Below are 17,555 nucleotides of genomic sequence, written 5' to 3' on the forward strand. Positions count from 1 at the left end.
TCATCAACAGGTACTGGGTAGAAAACGTTTCTTGTTGCTGTGAAACATAGCAGGGCAATCTATGATTTTACACACGGTCTCAAGTGTTTGCTTAATTGCACTACCACTTTGTGTAGACATCTGAATGCCAAATGTTTTGAGCAGGTTTGTCTCTTTGGAGTGTTATGCGTTCTTTCACCCTGGGAATAGACAGTGAAGCATGATTTAAGGAGCCACGGATCAATGGTGTGTGCACCACCACAGCACCAAGGAAGATTACTTAATGTACATACAATGTAGCATTCAAGGTGTCTATTTACACAGCTACTTATGTGATTTACTCAAAAGTCCTCCAGAATCAAGCACTCCTCTTGCAAGGCAATTGTTTGCTCCACAGTATCTGAACATGTATGAGTCATTGGTATCCACTGCCTGGATAACAAGCCATAATGCCTGTTAACTGATGGCCTGCATTGCAGACCACCTGTACATGTAGGGAATCTTGATTGGTTCTTGTACATATATTTGCTCGCGGGGTAGTGTACATCAGAACATAAATCCCATTTATAAGGCCAATGATTTGATGAAGATGTGCACTTCTATGGAAATGCGTCCAATCAGCATGTACATCTCGAGGGCATTGGGGAGGGGGTGACTGTGTAAGTGTTTATTGTACATAATAAGGCAGCTACAGTACTTTGATAACAACCTGAAGCAAAGAGGAAACATGAACATAGGACAAGAACACATGCTGGTAGGGCCTGGCATCTATGTGAGTCTTTCCCTAGCACAAGCTTTCTTTATGAGCTCTAGAAGAAGCCAAATACTAAGTCTGTACTTGCAATAAACGTCCTCCTTTGACTGGTCAAATAGTGTCACACTGACCCTGAACGTCCTCTCCTATCGCTTTTTTGTCCCATGTGCTCACACCGTCCACATTCTCCTCACCATATATACAGAGTAGCCATCTTTGTAATGTGGATGTTTTCTAGGGCTCCTTTTATTACACACTGATTATCACGTGCCTCCACTTAATGATACCTTGCAAGTGCAAAGACGCACATTGCAAATCTTTAGCACATAGAAGTTGTAATTCCCTACTTGATATTCGCTGTTTGGAAGTATTGCACAATTACCAGATCCTAATTTAAATGGTTAGCTGCACAATTCTTACTATTTTACTAATTTAAGGATGCCATACATAGGTTCATGGTGTTTTTTATCCATTAACCAACTTGCCACAGGTTTGTGAATTGAGAAGGATTTCTACATCGTACCCTTCGTACTTTGACTTTACATGTTAATGTTATGAGAATTGGGTGTGAGTGGTGCCAAAGCATCCTCTTAATCCACCTCAGGCCGCTTTACGATATACATCCCAAATAGCTACTCATAAAGGTACTTAGGAAAATAGGAGAGAAAAGTTGATGTGTTGAATGGCACTAGTTCATTATATGTTATGTAAAAGGTACACTGCCCAGACCCTTATGTAGCGCTCCTTTGAAGACCAGAGATGATTGCTTAGCAAATATTTTACATTGGCAGCGGTCGACTCTTTGTTCCTGAAGCAATGTGTGTGATATGTTAGCGCTTTGCACATACATCATTTTACACATTGCTCCTGTAAGGTGAATAACATGACATAGGGACTTATTCTGTCAGCAGAGTGGTGGTGGTAAGTGATCAAACGTTTGCTAACGCGTCCCTTTATGACTAATTTACTCACTTTGGGACTCGTTTTACGCCAATGAATCTTTTGACCCTGATTGAAGACACCTTTGGACGTGATAGCTAATCAACATGTCAATCAATACGTCAATAATGTCATCAATATTTATTAAAACAATGCAATTCACCTTAGTCAATGACATTTAATGAAACTCAGAAACACCATAACCTTTCAGTCATGAATAACCACACCAGAATGATATGTGTTTTGTGGATTTTATTCCCTATTGATTACAATTCTACTAGTAAGTTTATTAGTCTCAAAACCAAGAAACATATTAGCATAGTCACAGTATGGCAACTCTGATAAGATTTCATCAAAGCAAGAATCATAAACATCAGAATATAACACAGCGTCAGCATAGGTTATTCTAGCAGAGTATCATCATCACATTGTTCATCAAAGCAGAGATTCGGTCATTTGTCTATTTGCGTCGGTTTTAGTGAACCCCTCTCAACTAGCCTCTAATTAGCATTGGCATGTTGGGCTTCATGCAAAACTATTTAGTAACACCAATTTGAAAAACATCTAACTATGGTCTCTGTCAAAAGAAGCAGTTGGTGCCTAGAAAGGAAAAGCAAACAGACAATCACAATTTCATTGTCATCTAGTTACCCTCCATTTGGGGTCAGCATTCAGGTTCGGTCTTTGTCCTCAGGACATCAGATGATTCGCCGTCAGGAATTCAGCAATCGGGTAAAAGGGGGCACTTCCATCATAAGGAGGTAAAGTGTAAACGGGCAATCTAAGGGCAAGGATGGTTCTAAGTAAAATTAGCAAGTCACTAAGCAAAGTGACAAAGTCTCTGAATCATAGCAAAACGCATCAGCATCTCCCCCTCTCCTAGTCTCCTACTCCCTAGTTCTAATTTATTTCCTGTTGTCAAGGGTTTTTATCCCCTTTTTGTTGTACATTCCCCTAAAATGTTATTGGACAAGGGGTTGCGCCCCACTATCTTTAAACAATTAACTTCACATTAGCTCATCGAATTTGTCACCCCATAACAGTTCTCACGTATTTTATTGGCCCTTAAGATTGACGTCTTTAGCGGGTGGAATGTCCAGTATGATTTCATAGACTTGTGCTCCTTTGCACATCTTCGGTCAGTGGCTCCATGGTTCAGGCGACCTTGTACCTACGACTGGTCTACAGTGTTGCATTCAACTAAAAATGTTTCTATAAGCGAGACGAATTTCATGAGAACGGATCTACTACAGGTACATTCAGCTTCTAGTTTGGAGGAAAACAAGACTTCATGTCCTTCAGCAAGTCAGCACACTGTACGTTAGAAAAACACATTTAATATGAGAGCCAGGCAGCTAGGCTTCGACTCATACTAACTAAAGGCCTAGTGATTTATTAACAAAATCTTAACATATACCTATTATCATTAGTGTAAAATCATATCATGACATATCATTTTAACATTATTAGTCAGTTTCATTAGTCCCCATATATATTGATGGCCACTCCCTGTGGGCACATTTCAAGCGCATGTTATAGCAAAATATATTAACACATCTTCTATGCAACATTATCATACATTAGTTCATAAACATTTCATGTTGACATAGATTATATAAGCTACGCTCTCTCACGTTCAACTTTAAATAACAGTGCTTTCACTTCACCTAGTCGGGTACAGAACTTCCCAGACCTTTCTTTTTCATTGAAATTCTTTAGGTGCGCAGTGAGCTGCATTAATATTCGGATACACCATACTGCTTGAATGTAATACATTCTTGCTCTAATTGACCTTTAACGGTTAACTAAACAGCTCACAAACGTCTACTGTACCAGCCTTTATTAAAATTTTTATTTTGAAATCCTCAATAAAGTCAGCATGTTCCACTTTTGACTGTTTTAGAGCTTATTCTAAGAACATGCACTTCCAATAATATGTTAACATTTTAGCAGACTTTGTTATTTTTTAAATACTTCACTCTAGCATTATGTTTACTTCCCTTCGGCTGTCATGAAACTATAGGTGAATGTACCAAATGGTGACTTATTACAGCCCTTGCTCTCTATTTCTTTGCACCCATCCAACACCATTCATCTAGTCACACCTGGTAAACGCATTGTAATGTTCTTCAGACAAGAAAGGAAATAACTATGTTAGATAGTACCATAACTAACAATAAAAAAGCAACAGCGATGCAGGAATTACCACTGGGCAATGTTTTTGGCATTGATGGCTTCCCTGCGGAATTTTATAGTTAATGGGAGCATCTACAGTTCCACTATTGAGGAGCATATTTCAAAACATTGTATCCCCTTCCCCATCTTCCTTGTCCAAAGCTACACTACCGGAAAATAGTTGTGCCTACATCTCCCTGATCCCTAAGCTGGGAAGAGCCCACAAGAGATCTGAAAACTATCAGAAGATCTTGCTGATCAATTTACATGTGAAAATCGTGGGCCAAGTCCTATCCTACAGACTGAAAGGAACTTGTCTCCTTTCTAGTTCACAAAAGCCAGGTGGGGCTTATCCAGGGATGCGCATCTCGCAATCATCTCCAGGCACTATGGCATCTGCTGTGGAATGCCTGGACGAGGGCTGAGGGCAAGGTAGCCCTCTCCTTAGATGCTGAGAAAGCTCTTGACCAAGTGGAATGGTGCTACCTGTATTGTATGATGGAAAGAATGGGAAGAGGACCTAGTTTTCTACTGCTGACACACTGGCTCTACCACCACTCGAATGCAGTGCTCAATTGCTGTGGGTTCCTATCAACACCAATTAAAATTGGCCAGGTTATTAGGGAGGGCTGCCCTCTCTCCCCTTTACTTTTCCTATTTGCTCTGGAACCTCTGGTCATTGGCATGTGCACATCCTTCGCAATAAAGGGCATCTCAATGCATAAATATAAAACTAATGCTTTATGCAGACAAGTGTTTGATGATGCTGACCTCTCCCAGCAACTCAGGACTGGCGTTGATCGACCTTATTGCTAACATCTCCACTTTTACAGGTTACAAAATTAATTCTACCAAAAGTGTAAAGTTTTTATACAGCATTCAAACAGTAATAAAGTGAAAACATAACACAAGTAAAGCTCACTTTTATTTAGAAAAATAGAATAAAGTATAATAAATTGACATCAAAACAACAAATCTCTAATCAGTATAAATGGGGACAAGCAATTTTAAAGATTTAGATAAAAGCAGTGTCAAATGTTTGGCCCGTTAAAGTTTGCACCCTACATCCTTGGTGCGCGGTCTACAAGACTTTGCTCTGTAAGGCTTAGTATCCTCTGCTGTCAGTTCTGATGAAGCTTTGCATCACTCTGTGTTGTTGCCAATGGGCTAGGCCGCGTGGCTTTGGATTGTGTTGTGTCACTCTGAGTCAGTTCTGCTAGAGATTTCATTAATAAATAAATCATTAATTAATGACCTGTACGAGTGAAAACTAAGCCTAACCAAATGCTGCATTTTAAAGATGCACTTTTCTTTTCTAAACTTTACCTCAGAATAAATGTTTCTATCATAACATTTTGCATGTCCTATGCATGGCTCAATTTCCTATGCTAACAAAGAAAGCTATATTAATTTATTCTTTTTAATTGCTTTACCTGCATTGGAGTCTCAAAACTTACTAAACTAATATGAAACATATTTCTTTATGTATAGGCTTGTAGTGTGAAGTTGCGTGAGAGTGGAAATGTTTTTATAACAATAAGCATAAAACGCGTACAAGTGTTTTGTTTTTCAGAGAGCGAAGCACATGAGAAAATATCCCAACATTTAATGACTAATGTTGAATGAAATAAAATATATTGTGTGTTTAAACTGCTCTTTGTTAAAATCTACCATCCCAACAGAATCTTCTATGCTCTGCTCTCATAGTTCTGCTGGCTCCTGTTTGGCTGTCTAATATCCTGGATGAATCAATTTTGCTAAAGTGTATTATTTATGTTCATAATATACAAAGAGTCCCTGGGATGACAGAGATAAAGGAGATTAACCCAGATGGTAAAGGAGAGGAGAGACTTGCTAGCTTGCTGTCTTCTCAGATTCAGTTTCATTCTCTCTCTTTGTGAGACTCAGACATCGCTCTCTTCTCAAACTATTCTTTATGAGAGTCTGTTTTACTATTCTTTATGAGTACTGAGAGCTTAGCTGACTAGACTGCCTCCTGCAATATTGTTCCCTATATCATTTTCTGACTAACATGATTTACTTTTACTGATTTAGAATACTGGAATAGGGACATATTTTGGGACACGCTTTATGCAATGTTCTGTAAACCTAATTTGACTAATAAAGAAGAGATTTAAAACTAATGATAAGTAAAAATGTAAACTATAACTGAAATTCTCATTATTAACTCCTGAAAATATATTTGATGTGTTAAAATTGAAAAATTGCAGCCTTATATTTCCAGCCTACACCCAAGATCTTGGGTTTAAAAGGCACAGAGCATTTTATCAATTTTAAGATTCTCGTCTCTCCCAAAACATTGGTAGCAGAGGTATGGTTTTTATGACAAAGGCAAATAAGTTGTTATAACTAAAAAGTGCCAAGATTTTGATAAAACCCAAGTGCTCTGAGCCCAGTTGTGAGAACTAATAAGGTGCAGTTTCTGAAGGGGTTGCTGATTGCGGTTGAAAAACTAGTGAAATTGGCTGGTGTGAATATCAACAGGGTAATGTATTTTATTGAGCCTTATTATTAATGTTTTTAAATTACAATTGCCATGGTCTATGTTTTATGTGCTTTGCCAAAGAGATAAAGAGGTTATGGGGCTAAGAAGTATTCTAAGATCTCTGGATAGAGGTAGAGACATAAAGAGAAAATAAAAGGTTTTCTTGACTGCTAAAGTGAAGTGTAAGTCATGAGACATTGTCGACTTTACACATACACACACATGGGGATGTAATAATCTTTTATAATCATGCTAAGTTTTCATTGGTGTTTGTGGAGCCTGATACACCAAGGTGACACAACACTAATTAGGTGAATTCCCCCAAGTCATCATTGTGAGTGAGAAATTACTTTTGATTGGGAATCTGAAAGTGTGAAATCTAGTTTTTATTGCTGAATTTCACTATTTTTTTTGTTTAGAAGGAGCAAACAAACATTGATGTCATTTTGTGTTGCTTAGTTATTAGTTGTGTCTTTTGTTTGTAAAGAGGTGAAAATTATAAAGGAGGGCATACAGATGCAAGGAGTGAGTTGTTGTGTCATAGTGTACTGCGCTGGTATTAGTTGGTTGGTATAACATGCACTGTGATTAGTTGAAAAGCAGCAAAACACGTAAATGTATTGGTTGATTGAATTACTAAGCTGCATTGTGATTTGATAATAAGGGTTCTGTGTTCTGACGAATACGCAACTATTTTAAAACAATTGACATTTTGTAATTTTGATCACTGAATTTAATTGAAATAAAATCGAAAACTATAAAAAGTTTCAAAGCTTTAGGGGGTCTAATGAGAGGAGAGGTAATGATCTAGTCAGTGAGGGTGAGGAGACACCTCCTGAGGGTGTGCCAGCTTATCATATGATGATTGAAGAAGGGTTCCATACATGTTTTTGGCTTTGTCAGTGGTGCAAGGTCATTGAAAAAGAAGGCGATCTGAGCTTTCCTAGTTGGGGGATATTTAATTTAGGAATCATTGGTGGATAGTGCAAAGTTTTACATGAAATAAAGCCATCAAATAGACCTGCACAATTTGAAGCACTTAGTAAATGGGAGAAGATGGCATGCATTAATGACAGAGAAAGATTGCAAAGACAAACTAAGAGAGCAATAAGAAATTATACAGGTTCAGTTTGGGATGGTCTAGCAGAAGTAGTGAGCAAGGGTACAGTGTAAGGGTATAGTGGAAGGTACTAGATGATATCCTGTACTTACAAAAAAAAAGAAAATACAAAAAGTAAAGACTCTGCAGAGCCTGTAAGGAAAAAGATTAAAGGAGGTCAAGAAGGGAAAACTAACACAAAATTTGATTTGGGTACTGATTCTGTGATGAAATATTAGATGAACTCTTGGCTACACGTCCACCACCATATGTGCGACCCATGCCAAATGATGTAGCTCAGTTAGCAAATAATGTGACCATAGCTGCATCTCTCACAGATCCAAGTGTTCCACAAATTACTAGTCCTACAAAAGTAGTACGATCTGCAAATATACAACCTGTTTTGACTCAGTCGATTGTACCACAGCCTGCAATAACTCATCAGTTGCAGGTGCCCCAGCACCAATAAGTACAGCTCAAACACTGACACAAACAAATGTTCCAGTTACTGTAGTTACAACTCTAGATTAGGTTACTATAATGGTTTTACGGCAAACAGTGCCTGAACAGAGTATTCATAGTCCAGCTACAGTCGTCCAGGAAACAACAGGGGATACGCAGGTAGATGGGTTTATCTCGACATTGCTAAATTCACAGATTGTAGTTTGGACACCACGACAAACCATTCAAGCATTAGGAGAAGGAAGGCAATTAGTTTTCACAACACAAACTGTCTGAAGTTAATGTAATTTAGAAGGTGGTTTATTTTCTCCTTGGTTTGAAGAGGCTGCTAGTATTTTGTGAATGTTGAGGATGCAGAAAGACCAAGTACATGTTCAGATAACAGCCCAGTTCCTGAAAAGAAGAGACCTTTAAATATGCCCAAATTGAAAGTCGATAAATGATTAGAGGATGTTTAAATCTTGATCACATGAGCCAATATTGAGAAAAATAATTAGTTTACTTGTGCAAAGAAATTACGAGAAACACTGCAACTGTTCATGACAGATTAACCGAATTGATAAACAATTATGAGGTTGCTATTTCTAAAAGCGTACCATTAAAGAGAATGGTCTGAATTTGACAAATTTGAAAACAAATGGTCAGAAAAACATGAAAAAAACAGGTAGAAGAGGCTGCGGAGAAAATAAAACAAACAGTCTGTTCAGAAAAGAAAGAGATAACTACAGCATATCCTTTAAGGGGGATACCAGGTAGAGGGTATGTACATGTCCCTTGGAGTAGGGGAGACTGCATCATTTATGAACATTTTTCAGAGTTGAGAGAAAGCCCAATGCAGTGAAATATACAACTCGAGAGATCTGTTTAAATATCAAAGGTGTTGCGGGTTGATTTAAATAAATTTTTCAATATTGTCATTCTGAGTAATTTGTGGGCCGAATGTAAGATTGCTGTTCAATGGCCACATGCAAAACCGGCGAGAGATCCTGTTAGCAAAGCACTTTCACCTGTGGAATGACTAAGTAGAATGAGGCAATAACATATTTGAAAGACAGAGTTCCACATAAAGGTTTGCATTATTTAAAAATGAATCAAATGCAGCAGGAAGTTAAGGAAAATATGCCTATGTTTTATGAAAGATAATTGAAAGCATTTCAGCAGCACTGGGGCAGACACATCTTGATCCAACAGATATAAGACTTTTCATAACATAGTTTGTGGTTGGTTAGAGACCTGAGATTTGTCAGAACATACAAAAGAATGTGATTTGTTAGCAAACTTGAAAGTGTGCACATCATTGCAGTGTTGAGCAAGGGATGAAGTAACGTATGATTAAGGAGTTTATGTTGGCTCAGACTAAGTTTGCACAGTGGGGTTTTCAGAATCAGCCATTCATTGGAAATAGTGCTGCAGTTCAGAACGTAAGTGGAATGCAAACCAGTGGTTTACAAGGCGGAATACAGGGTGTGAAGGGAGGAATGATAGTGCCTTAGGTAAGAGACAGAGGTGCTCTGATCCATCCGAGGACATGTGTTGATTTTGAAACGCAAAATAAAATGACCCCTTGTCATCTGTGTATCAGGGCTGGGGATTACAAGCACAAATGTATAATCAATCTGGACAGAACTGTCAATAATCAAATGCAGGGAGTAAATCAAATACAAATGTTGAATGTTTCTATGCAACAAATGCCAATGCATGCAACAAGCACAAATGTAAACAGTGCAATACTAAATCAGAATCAGTTTCCTAAAATGACTCAGAATGTGAGGTAAGCTCAAAATGAAAATCCAGTCCCGCAGTTTCCCAGGGTTGATAACATTGAGATGTTACATTCAGATATGTCACAATGATGGTGCCCGAGAGGCAAGGTAGATTGTGTGTTAGGTGCAGTCTTGGAGGTAGACCAGAGTGGACCATTTGTGAAAGGTGAGGTGAATGGCCTCCAAGTGTCATTTTTAATTGACACAGGTGCTAACCATTCCACTGTGAGAGCAGCGGAAGCACCAAACCTACCCTTCTTGAGAAAAGATACCCAAGTTGTGGGAGTTACAAACAGACAGATTACTAACCCGATTTCAAAAGAAGTACCTGTAAAAATAGGTTCCTTTGAAGAAAATCATCATTTTGCGGTGTGATTCAAGTCATGTTAACCTATTAGGGAGGAACCTATTGTGCAAGTTAAACTGTGCCATCTGTTATACACCACAGGGAGTATAATTTTAGACTCTTGATGAGGTCGAACATTTTAAAATAGTCCAACAAGAAACAGTAGGGAACTACCCAATGGTAACAACAAAGGATTTACCCTAATTGGAACAGTTAATTCAGAAGTGTGGGATTTCACAGGAAAGGATATTGGATAAATCTAAGGAGTTCAAGTCACAATAAACATAAAAACAAATGCAGTTTTCTCTAGAACACTACCCTATCATGTGACAGGTGAAGTAATGGAGAGAATAACACCTTTGATCAATGACAAGCTGGAAAATGGCATTTTGAGGGAGATAATTGGGAGTCCATGAACTCACCAACAAATGAACTCGCGAAAATGCAATGGGAATTTTAGAATAGTGCAGGACTCAAGAAGGTAAATGACATTGTAACCCTATGTTGTCTTGTGGTATTGAATTCAGCCACCATACTTTATCAAATTCCATGTACAGCTGAGTGGTTTACAGTGATTGATCTCTGCCAAGTTTTTTCTCAATTCCATTACATGAAGACTGTCAGTACTTCTTCTTGTTCATGTTCAGAGAGAAAGTATTAGCATGGTGTTGTGTCCCATAACGGTGCACGGAAAGCCTCTGAGCTTGTAACCAGATATTGAAAAAGAGTCTGGAATCATTGAGTTTGCCCAGAATTTTAGTCTTGGTGCAGTATATTGATGATCTCCTTATTGCAACAAGGACCAAAAAATCTTTCAAAGTTGAAACCATTGCATTATTAATCATTTGTCAGAGAATTGGCATAAAGTGTCTCCAAATAAATTGCGATACTGTCAAAAATAGGTCCAACCCTTGTGACACATTATGGAAAAAGGAACAAGAAATGTATCAAGAAAGAGTCAAAGATATTCTGAAAATCGGTCCTCCTAAAATGCAGAGAGATCTCAGGATGTTTTTGGGAATGGTTGGCTACTGTAGACAGCGGATACCCATCTTTTCCTTGGTGCCGAAACCTTTTCTGAGGTTGGCACACAAAGAAGTACCAAATCTGATTCTGTGGGTCTCGGTCATGAACCGGCACTGTGAATGCCACATTATGCAAACTATTTTATTCTGTTTTGCAGTGAGAGGGAGGCTGTGATCGCTCAGTGATAACCCATATTTATGAAGACGCCAAAAAGCCTGTGGTGTACTTTTCTGTAATCCTTAATCCTGTGGCTGCCATTTTGCCTGAGTGCTGGTAGCTACAGTGAGCGTAAGTCTCAACATGTGTGAGATTATTGTGATGGGATATCCTTCAATAGTCCTGGTCCCTTACTCAGTCGAGGTATTAATCACAAGAACTAAAACACAGCACCTTACTAATTCGAGACTGAGCAGATATGAGCAACAGATTTGGGCAGGAGCAATGTTGTACTGAGAAGATTCCAAGTACGGAATCCTAGCATATTGTTACCCATCCTCAAGGGAGAAGCATCTGATCAACTTGAACATGATTTCCTTGATGTCACAGACTTATGCACCAAACCAAGACTATACACAAAAGATGAGCTTTTAATAAGTCCAGATTGTGGGCCTGATTACAACTTTGGCAGAGGGTGTTAATCCGTCCCAAATGTGATGGATATCCCGCCCACCGTATTGCGAGTTCCATATGTTATAATGAATTTGTTATACGGTGGACGGGATGTCCGTCACATTTGGGACGGGTTAACACCCTCTGACAAAGTTGCAATCAGGCCCTATGTCCTTTACATGGATGGTTCATCCATGTAGGTTTTTTAAGAGCAACTTATGCAGTCTGCACAATTGAAGAGATAACAGAAGCTTCATGGCTTCCAGGAATTTCTTCAGCGCAAGTTGCAGAACTAATTGACTTTCCCAGAGCTTGTAGCTTCACAGCACAAACGAGACTGACTATATTTATAGAACGCCAGCATGGATTTGGTGTGGTCTATGAAAAGGGGCAATTGTGGTCTCAGAGAGGTTTCCTGACCTCCTCTGGTTTGCCCATAAGAAATGGGGTGCAAGTTAGGAGACTATTGCAAGCTCTATAACTCCCCACTGAAATTGCAGTTGTGAAGTGTGCAGCACACACAAGTGATAGTAGTTATGTCACAGTTGGCAACAGGTAAGTGATGAACTAGAATGCTATTGAACAACTGTGACCTGCACATTTGACTCTTCATTTACCAATAGAAATCAAGAAGAAAATGTATTTCCATTGATGCTAAGGGTAGCTGATAATTGGGATGAATTAAGACAAATGCAATAACATGTACCAGAGGAACAAGGTTGGATTAGGGCAGGATGTGGAATTGATGAGTATAATGTTTCGGTTTCAGTGGATGGTAGACCAGTATTGCCAGACAGTTTGCTGTCCCCAATGACAAGACATGTCCACAGCCCAACTCACTTAGGTAGGGATGCAATGATATGAACTTTTAAACAGTTTTAGTTTAATCCCAGATTCAGAGCCCATGCAGTGTAATTTTGTCACTGATGTGTAGCATGTCAACAAAAGAATGTAGGAAAACAAACATGTTATATTGAGTCATGTAGGAAGATCAGGTGGTCCTTTCAACAGAATGCAGATGGACTTCATCGAAATGCCCATTTGAAATGGTTTGAGATATGTCCTGGTGATTGTCTGTATCTTCTCCAGATGAGCAGAAGCTTATCCGACCAGAAAAAATGATAGCCTCACTGTAGCAAAGTTACTGTTAAGAGAGTTACTACCTAAGTGTTGCATGATTGTCTCTGCAGAGTCAGATCGAGGTACTTACTTCAACAGTGAGATTATTAAGATGTTGTGTGCAGCAATGAAAGTGTGAACCGAAGCTCCATTGCAGTTATTGTCTGGAAGCTTCAGGCATTGTGGAACAACTTAATGGAATGATTAAATCAAGATTGGCAAACTTCTGTGCTTTCTCTTCTTTAAAATGGCCTGATTCTTTGTCTGTAGTGGGAAGACTGTTCTATCATTCTACAAGATCCTTATGGACAGAGCAATGAGATTACCTGCAGCTCCAGCAAAAGCACTTGTAAATTTTTAGATGTGCCATGGTACTCGATTACTGTGAGGGACTGGCTGATGTGGTACATTATGGTCTTGGCGGGTTGAAGCTGTAACCACAAATCTAAACCAGGGTCAGTGTCATGACCTTATTCCTGGTGACAAGAAACATGTAAGAAAGTTCTGTCTAGAGCCACATTGGAAAGGCCACTATCAAGTCATACTGATCACGATTATAGCAGTCAAATGTGCTGGAATCCAAAATTGGGTACCTGCTTCACATACCCAGAGAATAAGAGATCTTAATGAACAAATAGTGTTCTATGAGCCAGAACCAAGAGCACTGGTGTACGTACCACAGTGTGTTGTACGAGAAGAGATTCAAGAAAGAGAATACTGATCAGCGACAGAAAGAAGGAATAAGGGATGAAGAATCTCTGACAGCTGAAGAGGTCCAACTGCTGAACATCTCACAGAGTGACTGAAGAAGAGCTAATAACACAATCTGATGAAGTGACTTCTGGGACAGCTTCAGAACAAGAGAAGAATCTTGATGATCCAGGAGAAGGAACGAGTTCTCAAATAAAGATAAGAAGTGATCCACATAACAAAAAATGGGCAAAAGCTTACAATAAAAAGATAGTAAGATTGAGTGTGTCAACTGAATCAATACCACCGACAAAGAAGAAGCAGAGGTCAAATAGTACAAGTGACACCGAAGATTAACCAAACGCACTCAGAAGGTCAAAAAGATCTAGAGTGCCTTGTTGAAGATATTAATAGCCTGAATTGACATATTATTTATGCCAAGTTTTTAATGTTCCAACTTCTGACTTGCTTGATTGGAGCAAAGAAGTGCCAGAACCTCAATGAAAGCCCTTGATTATAAAGAACCATTGATCTGCCAATTTGAAAAACTGAGAAATAAAAAACTGGGGAATTATATGAACTGTTTATGAAATAAAAAGACTAATAAAAGAAGAGTACTTAGGCCTTGGGGAGCAGCTGAGGAATATGGATAACATTACAGAAGTACATGGAGTAGGGTTAAGGATTGTCTATACAAACATATGATTACTAAAAAAACTAAGGGGCCTATTTAAGAGCCACTAACGACATCCTAATGACACATTAGCATAATTTGTTTATGCTAATGTGGCATTAGATAACCACAAATGCCGAACCATATTTACAAAGTGGTTCAATGCATGCATTGTGCCACTTTGCAACCCTTTGCGCTACTTTATGCCTGTGCCAGGCAAAGTGGGTGTTCCCCATTAGGGGGCCTGAACACAGGCACAAAGAAACCTAAGAGATTTCTTTGCATCATTTTTTTTCAGCACTTTTAATGCCTGCTCAGAGCAGCTTCTAAAAGGAGGCACAACATTGTTTATAATAGGCCTCAACGGGCTTTGCAGGATTAGCATAAAAAATGGTGACGCTGATCCTGCAAAGCTCAGAACTAGCATCAACATTTTTTACACTAGCTCCCCATGGTGTGCTGTATCTTTGCTACGGTGCACACATTGTGGTATTAGGGGGGTACTAAGGGGCGCAAGAAAAGTGGGGCTGTGCAAAGTCAGGTCCTAAAAGAGTAAAAGAAAAAGAAGAACAACAGAGAGAAGACTAACTCAAGTAGGAACTAACTTAAGGAAGAAAATAATAATATTGTTCAACTTTAACAAAACTGATAAAGATATTTGCAGTCACAAACAATTTATTGGTAGTAGATCTGATTGTAGAGAAAAATGTGTATCATTAAAACAGCTAGGTGTGAGATATTTTTAGGGACTTAATTTACTCATAGTTTTATTTTTAGGGACTTCATTTCCTCTCATAGTTTAGTCAGGGTAGCAATAGTCTTAGTCATACATCCAAACCTGATATAGAGAAATCTGTAGCAGGATTTATAAATGCAACATTCAGGTCAACTATAGATGAAGATGAACTGAAAGCATCAGACTACAGAAATGATGATTACTTAATGAATGTTCAATCTAGACTAATTCAAGAAAACACTAAAGCTATTGATGTTTTAAATCGCTATGTTTTCCGCTATGTTTGTGTACACGTGCCATCCTCTGCAGATGGACAGGCTTCCTATCATCAAATTCCACTTTCCTATGCTATCCCATGTAGTATTATAGACAGCGGAACTTTGAATATTATCACTCAATCGTTGACATGGTGCTTTCTGAAGTTCCATTAATGAAAAGAATGAATTTACACCGACAAGCTAGAGAAATGGAGACTGCATGGTATTAACTTAGACCGTTTTTTATGTATCACACTGCTAAGGCACATGAAAATAATCTAAGAGGCTTAATAAATTCACAGGAAAAAGTATTTGTTCTTTTGTTAGAAAAGACAAATGAGCAAATTGTAAGAAATGCATATAAGAAAGAAAGAGGTTGAGAAGAATATGTGCTGAGAAAAGAAGAAGAAGAATGTAGAAGGAAAATGTGTTTTCCTAAACCTAAACTAGATAAGAGACTTAAAGGGAAAGTATGTGCGTTCAAAAGGGAATAAATACTTTAGATTGCCTGCTTAATTGGAGGGTATTTGCTATTTAGGACTACTTTGCCAAAAATATATCACATACAGAGCTTTGATGCATTAACAATGACACCAGCAAACATAAGATATACACTCAGTGTGTATGAGGGTACACAGTCAACCAGTCCATCAATCAGTTTTTGTAAAGCACAGTTGACACCTGTAAGGGTCTCAAGGCGCTGGGGGAGGGGCCTTATCCGAAGAGCCACATCTTGAGGTTCTTCCTGAAGATGGTGAGCGATGGACTTTGTATGAGGTGCAGGGGGAAGTTGTTCCAGCTCTTTGTGGCAATGTAGGTGAAGGATCATCCTCCAGTGGTGGTTTTACGGATGCAAGAGATGGTGGCCAGGGCCATCTGGGTGGAGCTGAGGGATCTGGTGGAAGTGTGGAAGGAGACGCAGTGGTTCAGGTAGGCTCATCCTGTGTTGTGTATGGCCTTGTACGTGTGGGTGAGTAGCTTGAAGGTGATCTGTTTCTCGACCGAGAGCCAGTGGAGGGTCCTCAGGTGTTCGGAGATGTGTTCTTGGTAATGGCGTTCTGGATGAGTTGTCGTTTTTTTATGTTTCTAGTTGAGGTGCTGGCGTGGAGGACATTGCTGTAGTTAAGCTTGCTTGTGACGAAGGTGTGGGTGACTGTCCTGCGACAGTCTACTGGGATCCATCTGAAGATCTTCCAAAGTTTGCGGAGTGTGTGCCAGCAGAAGGAGATGACTGAGTTTACCTGGCGCATCATGGATAGGGAGGAGTCAAGGATGATGCTTAGGTTGCGGGCATGCTCACTCAGTGCAGAGGGCGCACTGAGGGATGTGGGCCACTATGAGTCGTACCAAGCTGAGGTGGTATTTCTGAAGATGATGAGCTTAGTCTTGTTGGATTGAGGCAGCTTTCTCTCATCCAGGCGGTGACAGCTTCCATTCCTGAGTGGAAGTTCCTTTAGGCTGTGTCCGGGTCTTTGGTAAGGGAAATGACGAGTTGTGTGTCATAAGCATATGACACGATGTTCATACAGTGGCTTCCGAAGATGGCTGCGAGAGGGGGCATGCATACGTTGAACAGTGTGGGACTTTATGAGGATGTTTGGGGGACTCTGCAGTTGACTCCTGTGGGTCTGGGTGTGTAGGGTGGGAATCTGACCCTCTGCATCCTCCCAGAGAGGAAGGCGTGGATCAATTCCAGGGCTCTTCTGCGGATTTCTATGTCGTGGAGTCTGGTACATAGAGTTCTGTGGGAGACTGTGTCGAAGGCTGCTGAGAGGTTGAGGAGTATGAGTGCTGCGGTGTGGCCATAGTCTAGGAGTAATTGGATGTCGTCGGTGGCTGCCAGGAGGGCTGTCTCCATGCTGTGGTTGCTGCAGAAGCAGGACTGGGAGTTGTCCAGGAAGTTGTTGGCCTCAATGAAATTCCATAGTTAGGCATTGATTGCTTTCTCTAGTGCTTTGGCGAAGTAGGGTCGCAGCAAAATGAGCCAGAAATGATTTAGTTCGGATGGGTCAGCCGAAGGTTTCTTCAGTAGAGGGTATATTTCGGCAGGTTTCCAGTCCTCTGGGAAAGTGCAAGTGTTGATGGAGCAGTTCATTGTGTTCTGGAGCTCGTGGGCGATGGATGTGCTGGCTTTGATGTATATGTAGTGTGGACAGGGGTCTGTGGGGGCTCCAGAGTGGGTGCTGTTCATGATGCTGACTGTGTTCTCCTTGGTGAGTGTGGACCAGCTGTCAATGGTCTGGGTGGGTGCGTCAGTCACAGGTTCTGGTGCCAGGATTTTCCAAGAGGAAGCTGTCATAGATGTCCTAGATCTTGCGGTGGTGAGTTTGTCGCAGAGGTCCTGTGACAGGGGTGCTGGTGGCTTCAGAGTGTGGATTAGTGAACTCATTGATGACTGAGAAGAGTTCCTTAGAGGTGGTGT

Source organism: Pleurodeles waltl, chromosome 7 (genome assembly GCF_031143425.1).
Source record: "Pleurodeles waltl isolate 20211129_DDA chromosome 7, aPleWal1.hap1.20221129, whole genome shotgun sequence".
In the NCBI taxonomy this organism is placed as follows: domain Eukaryota; kingdom Metazoa; phylum Chordata; class Amphibia; order Caudata; family Salamandridae; genus Pleurodeles; species Pleurodeles waltl.